The following is an 8,619-nucleotide window of genomic DNA, read 5'->3' on the forward strand; positions in this document are numbered from 1 at the left end:
ATTTTAAATGATTTGCCATGTGAGCCCAAGCAGACTTCAATAAAGTCCCTCCATCCCCTGGACACAACAGATTTTATTATGATGTTAAATCTTTTTCTTTTTTAAATATGTTTTTTGTTTTAATCATAGTTTTAGCGTAGTTTTTTCTCTTTTTTCACAGTTTTGTCATCTGTGTAAAAGGTGCTGAACAAATAAAGCTCAATTGATAAACTGAATAATTGACTAACTCATGATTGTGACAACAGAAGTATTTTCATTGTGATTTAAGGGTTTGTTTCATTTCTAAGGTTGAGGTTAAAATCTTGACAGAAAAAAAGATTAAAGAAATAAACTACATTTTAAAAAAGCAATTAAATCAAAGGAAAAAACCTTTAATACAACAAAACTTTTAAAAAGAAAATTAAACATTAAATACAATTAAATTATATTAAACAGACAAAATAATTAAATAAACAGAAGATACAAAACGTAATTATGAAATTAAACAAAATTTATTAAACAAAAATATGAAACATTGAAGATTAAATATTTTAGATAATTAAACATTTAAAAAATAAAATTAAACAAGAATATTACATATTTTTTTAAAAATACAAAACATCAAATTAGATTATTAAACCTTTAAAAATACAAAACATTGAATTAAAAATTAAATATTTAATTGGAAAATTAAATCTTAAAGACAATAAAACTTTAAATCGGAATTAAACAGAAAATACAATGAAGCATTTAAAAAGAAAATTAAACATTAAAAGGTGGTAAAACATTTAAAAAGAAAAACGTTAAAGATTTAATCAAAAAATTAAACACGGGGAAAGAAAAGGAAATTTTTCAAACAAGCCGATAAAACATTTGAAAAAACAATTAAACATCAAAAAGACAAAACATTTGGAAATCAAATCAGATATTAGAAAAGAATAAAAGGTGAGAAAAGAGCAAAACTAAACATTTAAGAAGAATCAAACTAAAGACAAAACATTTGAAAAGACACCAGTTAAACTTTAGAAGAACAAATTAAACAGAAGAAACAATAAAATGATCAAAAGAGCAAAAACAGATAAAGGTCTGAAAGCGTTTTCTAGTCTGAAATGAAAACATCAAGTTGTTTCTTCAAACATTTCCTCTTTCTATGTTCTTGGTTTCATTGTGGACAGATTTACTAAGAACTCATTTCAGAAAACTGCTTTCCAGATAAAGTCTACTAGTAGTTGAAGGCATTGATCAAACTAATGTTACCTTCTGATCTCCACAAACTTTACTGTTCAGTGAAGAGAATCAAAGTTTGTTGAGGATTTCTAAAAAACCCACAGGTGAAGGTCTGAGAAGAACTCGGATGATCTAAATGTGAAATCAAGACTCATGGTCACAAGTTTTAAGGCTTCTGTTAACCATAAAGTTCAAACTAACAGAGAAGCACTGAGAAACTTTTAAAATTTCAGTCCTCAGACTGTCTAAAGGTTCAAACTAACAGAGAACTACTCAGGAACTTAGAAGATATCAGTCCTTGGACTGTCTGAAAGTCAAATCTAACAGAGAACTACTGTGGGGCTTAGAAGATATCAGTCCTTGGACTGTCTGAAAGTTAAATCTAACAGAGAGCGACTGTGGGACTTAGAAAATTTCAGCCCTCAGACTGTGTGAAAGCTCAGGTCCTGAGGACTCGGGAGGTGTGGAGGCTTTGGAAAGTCTTGGAACTGAGGGTTCCACCCTCCAGCACAAAGGTTGAAGTCCAACCTCCTGAGAAAAACGGTCGAGTCGAGACACGAGTTAAAAAAAAACTCGAACACGACAAAAAAATAGATGATAAATGCGCAAAAAAAAGAAGAATTAGTATCTGAGCGAGTAGCTCAGGGGGATAAGACGATAGACTACCAAGTGGTAGGTCGCAGGTTCGAGACCCACCACTGGCAATTTTCTTTGTTTGTCTTTGTCACGATTTGATCAAAATTTAAGAAGTGTCTGGTCTTGAACCAGCGACCTGCAGCTCCATAGGCAAATCCTTAACTCACTGAGCTACAGATCAGATGAAATGAAATAATTTCGTCGTCCCTTTGGCATCGTAGTTCCTCAAGTGACCACATGGGTGGAGCCAAGGCGGAGTCAGGGCGGAGAGTAGGCGGGGAGGTGGGGGGAGTAGAGGGGGGGGAGGCCGCCACCCACCTCCCCGCCTACTCTCCGCCCTGACTCCACCCAGACTCCCCCACCGCCCACCACACCTTCCCCCGCCCGACGAGTTTTTCGAGTCTCCATGGGTTTTCCCGAGTTTCTGGAGTTTCCACCAGGTCGGAGGCAGAACAAGTTGTCATGAAGAGATGTTGATGTCGGCCAGGATGGACTGACTTTTTACAGCGACTAGAAGGAAGATGACTAGAAGAGCAGGTCTTTAACCAGCATCCATAAAATCCATGGAGTCGGCTCCAGAGAAATGAAGGGAGGTCAATTTTTTATCAACCTCCATCCAGATGTTCAACCTCATATCTTTACTTTGACATTTTTAGCACCACAAACCTTTAGTATCACACTTTATCATTTATTAGGACTTTATCGGAATCCACCAGCAGATTTAGTTTTTGTTGAGAAACTTTATTCTTGTCATTGTGGGACTGCAGTATTTAAAACTGTTCCTTCTATTTGACCTCATGTTTATTAGTTTTAGTGGAGAAAGTTATTTTAGTTGTCGATTAGTCTCTTAAAAACCAAATAATAAATTGGATTAGTCAAGCGGTTTAAATTTCTTACTTTGTCATATTTTAAATGTGACAGAAAATGGAAAAATAAAGTGTCTTGAGACAATTTCACCTGTAATTGGCGTTATATGAATAAAATTGAATTAAAATTGTATGTATCTTGTAATGTTGGAGTAATTCAGCTATACATGTTGGAAAACACATTTTCTTTGTCCATTAATCTGTTGATTGTTTTCTCCAGTAATTCATTTCTTGTTTTGGTTTATAAAATGTCAAACCCAAATATATTCAGTTTACTGTCATAAAAACCAAAAAGATTTACATTCATGATGCAGGAATCAGGCAGTTTTTCACTTTTTATCTTAGTTTAGTCAGAAAGATAGTTGATAATGTGTGAATTGTTGCAGCTTGTGAGCCGTAGAAGGTTTTAATCTTTGGGGCCGAGTGTCAAAAAACATTTAGAAACCAACATCAACAAAACACTCAACAAAGATTTGAACATCATTAAAGGGAAATCCAACTTTTGCATGACAATGTCTAATTAAAGGACATTTATTTCCAACGTAAATGTGTGATATTCATCCTCTGGAGCTTTCTCTTCACATCGTCTTCCACCTGGACTGGTTTGGTCGGGAGCATGTGCAACAAACATTTGAAAAACTGCACTTTAACATCAATGAATGACACTGAAGTTTAATCTCTACATAAATGAGACTGAGTCTGGATGTGCTGCTCTGTCATTAACTCCTAAGTTTAGGGAAAGTTCAAACAAAAGAGGACAGTTCAGATAAGACTTGAGAATGAGCTTATTTTGAACAAACATCTCAGACTTTCTGAGCTTCAGCACCTCTAGCAAGATATTTTAACAACAAGCAACTCAAGAGATCCAGAAGTTGGAGAGAGTTAGCTTTAAGCTGAGCCAAAGAACATGTGGGACGCTAACCTAGCAAACATTTCAGACTTTTCTCTGTGAATTCTGAGAAATAATTTCCTATTTAATGACAGAGCTACACATTTTAACTCAGTCTCATTAAAACAGACTCTAATTCAGTGTCATCCATCCATATTAAAGTGCAGTTACCCAAAATGTTTGTTGCATGAGCTCCAACAAAACCTGTCCAGGTAGAAGGCCACTTTGACAAACAGGAAGTGGAAGATTCCAAGCAGATTTATAGAAGGGGGAACCGGACTGTACTAAGTGTGGTTGAGTATAGAGGGGTGTTTTGTGGGTTTTTAAGGCTGATAATGATTATTAGTGAAACATTTGGAGTATATATTCATTTGCAGTAAATGAAAATATTTAAAATCTTGGAGTTAAACTTAGAAGAACACAAACTCTAACAGAAAACTTTGTTGATACGTTTTTGTTTTGTTTACAGATGTTAAGTTAAAAGAGTTTTATTCGTGACAGATAACCAATCAAATCACTTCAGAAGACAGAGCGACCACAGGTAGATAAAGGTTCAGAGCAAAAGTAGCGCCATTTTTAAATGTATTTATTACCATAAATCAGCAAAAACAATAAAATACTGATAATCAGTAAATCAGTCAGCCCACAATTACTACAATTCTACAATGTATGTCTCTTTCCTTTGACTTGTTATTTGTACAATATACGATGTATATGATGGTGTTTTTTCATACCAAAGGCTAAACTATGATGTTTTCTAAGAGACATACGATGCTACTCTGTTTGTTCTGGCTCTGAGTCACTGCACTCTTCCTCTGTTGTTTTCTGGATTGTACTCAGCTTCATGACTTCGTCCACCAGGCCTCCGTTGACTCGTCCCGCCTGCCGTCTCTGGAGCTGAAGCTGGATTGGAACAGACCAAAGTACAGTCCAATCACGATGCCAGCTGTCTCTCAAAAGGCTCCTTCATCTGGCAGGTGGCAGCACTTCTTCTGAGGGGAAGCTGAGCTGGTCCAGCAGAACTTTGGAGATGTGTTCCAGTGGTTGGTGGATGTGTGGGGAGATAGAGAGGGACCTTTGACTTGTTCAGAAAGGAAAACAGGGAACCCATTGGTAGTTTTAGTTTAGGGTGCTACTGCGGTGTGTTTTGGGGTTATAAGAGGTGAACAGGAAGAGGTTTTTTTTCGTATTGATTATCTTTTACTTTGTTCCTGGTTGGAATGCCCATCAATGTCAACATGAAGTTCACTTTTAGTTCTGTTTACTTATTTTTATTTTACTAACACCCATTTGCTTTTAACCCCCTCACATGTTGTGTTGTTGTAAACTTACTCTTTCAAATAAATACTCGTCTAACCCTCTGGAAACCAGCGTTTGTACTGTTTTTGTGTTGCTCCTCATCTACTTCAGACAGCCGGGACACAACAACGTTTTGTGGACTAAAGGCTTTTCTATGACGTTTTTAGAGTGACATGCTATATTATGATGTTTTTAGACCAAAGGCTATAATATGACGTTTTTTGGGCGACATGTTATACTATGACGTTTTTAGACCAAAGGCTATACCATGACATTTGTTGGACGACATGCTATACGATGACGTTTTTAGAGCGACATGCTACACTACGAGATTTTTAGAGCGACATGCTATACTATGACGTTTTCTGAATGACATGCTATACTATGACGTTTGTTGGACCAAAGACTATACTCTGACGTTTTTGAAGCGACATGTATAGTATGACATTTTTAGACCAAAGGCTACACTCTGACATTTTTTGAGTGACATTCTATACTATGACGTTTGTTGGACGACATGCTATACTATGACGTTTTAAGAGCAACATGCTAAACTATGACAATTTTAGAGTGACATGCTATACTATGACGTTTGTTGGGCGACATGCTATACTATAGGCTTTTTTAATTGACATATTACTATGATGTGTTTTTTGTTTGTGTTTTTTTGTTTTTTAGCAACATATAATAATTTGAACAGTTTTAAAAATTACAATACTTTTACTTGTGCAATGAAATATTATTCTTTTTAGGCAAAGGCCATGTTTGATTACATATAGGGTATTAAATAAATGTCTATTAAAAACTAAAAAGCATTAAAAAATAATAACCAACTTAGGCATTTACTGAGTCACTAAAATAGTGTAGAGTCTACGGCCACATCAGCATTATTATAAGGATCCTCTGGTAAATTCACAGCCATATACTGTAGGAAATCTAGCTGATCTCATCATGATGTCCACTTACCATATGGACTTCAGGAGATGATTAGATGATGATAAACTGTGACCTGCTGGTTGGGTTCTCTCTGTTCTCATATTTCCTCCATGTTTGTCTCCTGATGCTGCCTTACTTCAGCCAGTCCATGAGCAACAGAAAACCATCCATTGCCAGGGGTTCCACTCTTCCCACTCCAGTCTGTACATTTGCAAACGTTTTTGCTTCTTTAGACGTTGTGGAGTTTCAGGTGTAGACATTTTTAAACGTGCAGGTGCAGCAGCGTCTGTAACCTGGCAACCAGAGACAGGACCGGACAGGACCGGACACACAGAGACGTCTGAAGTCTGTCCACTGGACCTGGCATCGGGTCCTCGCTACAAAGGTCCTACGAAGATGAAATTGGCTGCCCTTAATATTTCCTGTGTTTTATTTTATTCATTATGCAGTTTTGATGAGTGTGTGACAGACGTGTACGGGGCATTTATGAAAATACGGAACAACTTGCGTCCCGTATTGATTCAATACGGGACGCAACAATTAATTGTCAAATAAAGGACGTTTCCGTATTTTAAGGGACGGGTGGCAACCATACAGAGCAGTGTAAAGAAACTGGTCACCTAGCAAACTGAATTAGTCTAGGGAACACTTTATTATGTGTGTTTTCTGCTCAAGTTAATGTCCTGGTTTGATTCATTTTAAATTACTCCTGATCTTGAAAGGTTTTAAACTGTGCAGTCAAAGTAGTTCCAACTGTGAGCGAATAGCTTGAAATGAACTGCCCTAGACTGCTCTGTTCATAACCGACCATTCTTTCACAGCATGCTATATCAAGAGGTATTGTGCAATGATAGATAAATGCAGCCCATTTTTCAACTGTTTCCTGTTTAGTATGTGTAACCTCCTCTTAATTTGTTCTAAAAGAAATGTCTAATGAGGCAGTCTAGTCTTTCAGTCAGGTTAAGTCATTTTTCCCATTGGTATTTTGCATTATATAACTTTGTTTTTCTCTGTTCTAGGAACTATTGTTAAATCATCTTTATGTGAGACTTTGTTCTCGTTTGGAGCATATTCTCAGACGCATGCCTCTGGATCTGGACTTCTTAGAGTTCACTTGCACACAAGAACTTGTGTTTTTAAATGCTTTATCCAACCAAGTAGAAGTTTGCCCAGCTATTTTAAATGCACTGACACAGCTACACCATCTTATCAGCTCAGAAAAAGAAAACAGGAATCAGTACATTGCAACTGTGCACTCTGAGGACCAGCTGGGCAGCAAAGAATGGTCACATCCCAGAGCACCTGTACAACTTACTGGAACTTAATATGTCTGTCCCATGTATAGATAATGGTTTTTTTAAGTGGACCGTAGACCTAGTTTCAGCATTTTTTTTCTCACATTGAAATTTGAGGCTATATATATATATATATATATATATATATATATATATATATATATATATATATATATATATATATATATATATATATAATATCTCAAGAATAATTCAAGATAAAAGCCTGAAATTTTCATTTATTTGTCTTGCTAACATAAGCATATTAGATTGCTATTAAATACAGCAGTGGAAAAAAGTTTTTGGACACCTTATACATTTGTGAAATATTGCATTAATAATCCATCTGAGGTCTTCAAATGTAATTTCTATTGGTTCAGTCACAGCCATAATACGAAACAAATCCTAAAAAAGTCAATAAAAACTTGAAATTGATTGGTTCCTTTAAAATAAGAAATTTTGAGTATTGGGTCATTTTGGTAGTATTTAGTTTTGTTATTCATGTAAACAATTAACAAAAAAAGCATCATTTGTTTCTGTCTAATGCAGTCACACCTTTTGAAACACAGAAGATTTTCCATCTAATATTTCACGATAATATTTGAGATTGTGGAAAATTTTAAAGGTGCCTGAAAACTTTTTTCCACCACTGTATCTGTCAAAGCATGAAAATTTGCCATTGAAAAAATGCCACTATCTCCAGAAAGATATATGTGGTCATAGTTCCATTATGCCAATGTCATGGTAATGACTGGATGCAGGGCTAATTTACAAAGAAATTACACAAAACAACATGTCAGGTTTCAAAGATTGGACTTTTCATAGACCACTTCATTTTTTTCATATTTCAACTCAACCATAATCTGAGATTATTGATCTACTTGTTCAGTATTATAGATTTTTCATCATTGTTCTGAGATAGTGTCATTCAAACAACCTCAAATTTCAATGTGCAAAAAAATGCCTGTTGAAGTAGGTTGACAGTGACAGTCAATTTAAAAATATTTTTTGCTCTGACAGTATTTGGAATACTATATATATATGTGTGTATATATATATATATATATATATATATATATATATATATATATATATATATTTATAGGCTGCTGTTTTGTAATATTGCAACGGATTTTCATCCCATTCACCAGTGAGAAAATAAAATCAGTACAGTCCAGTTCATTTTTTACTCCTGCTTTAATGCCGTGATTGTATGTATTGTTCACCAAAAATATTCTTAACTTCAGATACTTTAAATGTATGGCAGAAACACGCATACTTGAGCCAGATAACCTGTCAGGTGAGTTGGGAGAACATGTAGGGGAGGGAATCCAACAGTGCACTTAGTTTTGTCAGTCAAGTAAAACTAACTGGAGAACAACACATAACATCTTGACTGGCTGGTGCAAATACAGGCCAGGATGTCAGTCTTAAATGATGTGTGGTCCTTGTTATGTCCTGGGAATGTAAGGTCTCATAGCAGGTGGAGGCT

The 8,619-nt window shown here is 35.5% G+C and overlaps 1 long non-coding RNA gene across 1 annotated transcript; it reads right to left on the reverse strand.

Annotated features, from left to right (window-relative positions):
• Nucleotides 1-4,167: 4,167 nt before the first annotated feature.
• On the reverse strand, nucleotides 4,168-6,415 carry LOC129350711 (uncharacterized). The gene is made up of 2 exons (XR_008604194.1): nucleotides 5,863-6,415; nucleotides 4,168-4,672 (listed from the first exon to the last, which is right to left on the reverse strand). It is a non-coding gene; the product is annotated as an uncharacterized LOC129350711 (long non-coding RNA).
• Nucleotides 6,416-8,619: the final 2,204 nt, after the last annotated feature.

The sequence above is a fragment of the Amphiprion ocellaris genome, chromosome 15 (genome assembly GCF_022539595.1).
Source record: "Amphiprion ocellaris isolate individual 3 ecotype Okinawa chromosome 15, ASM2253959v1, whole genome shotgun sequence".
Classification (NCBI taxonomy): domain Eukaryota; kingdom Metazoa; phylum Chordata; class Actinopteri; family Pomacentridae; genus Amphiprion; species Amphiprion ocellaris.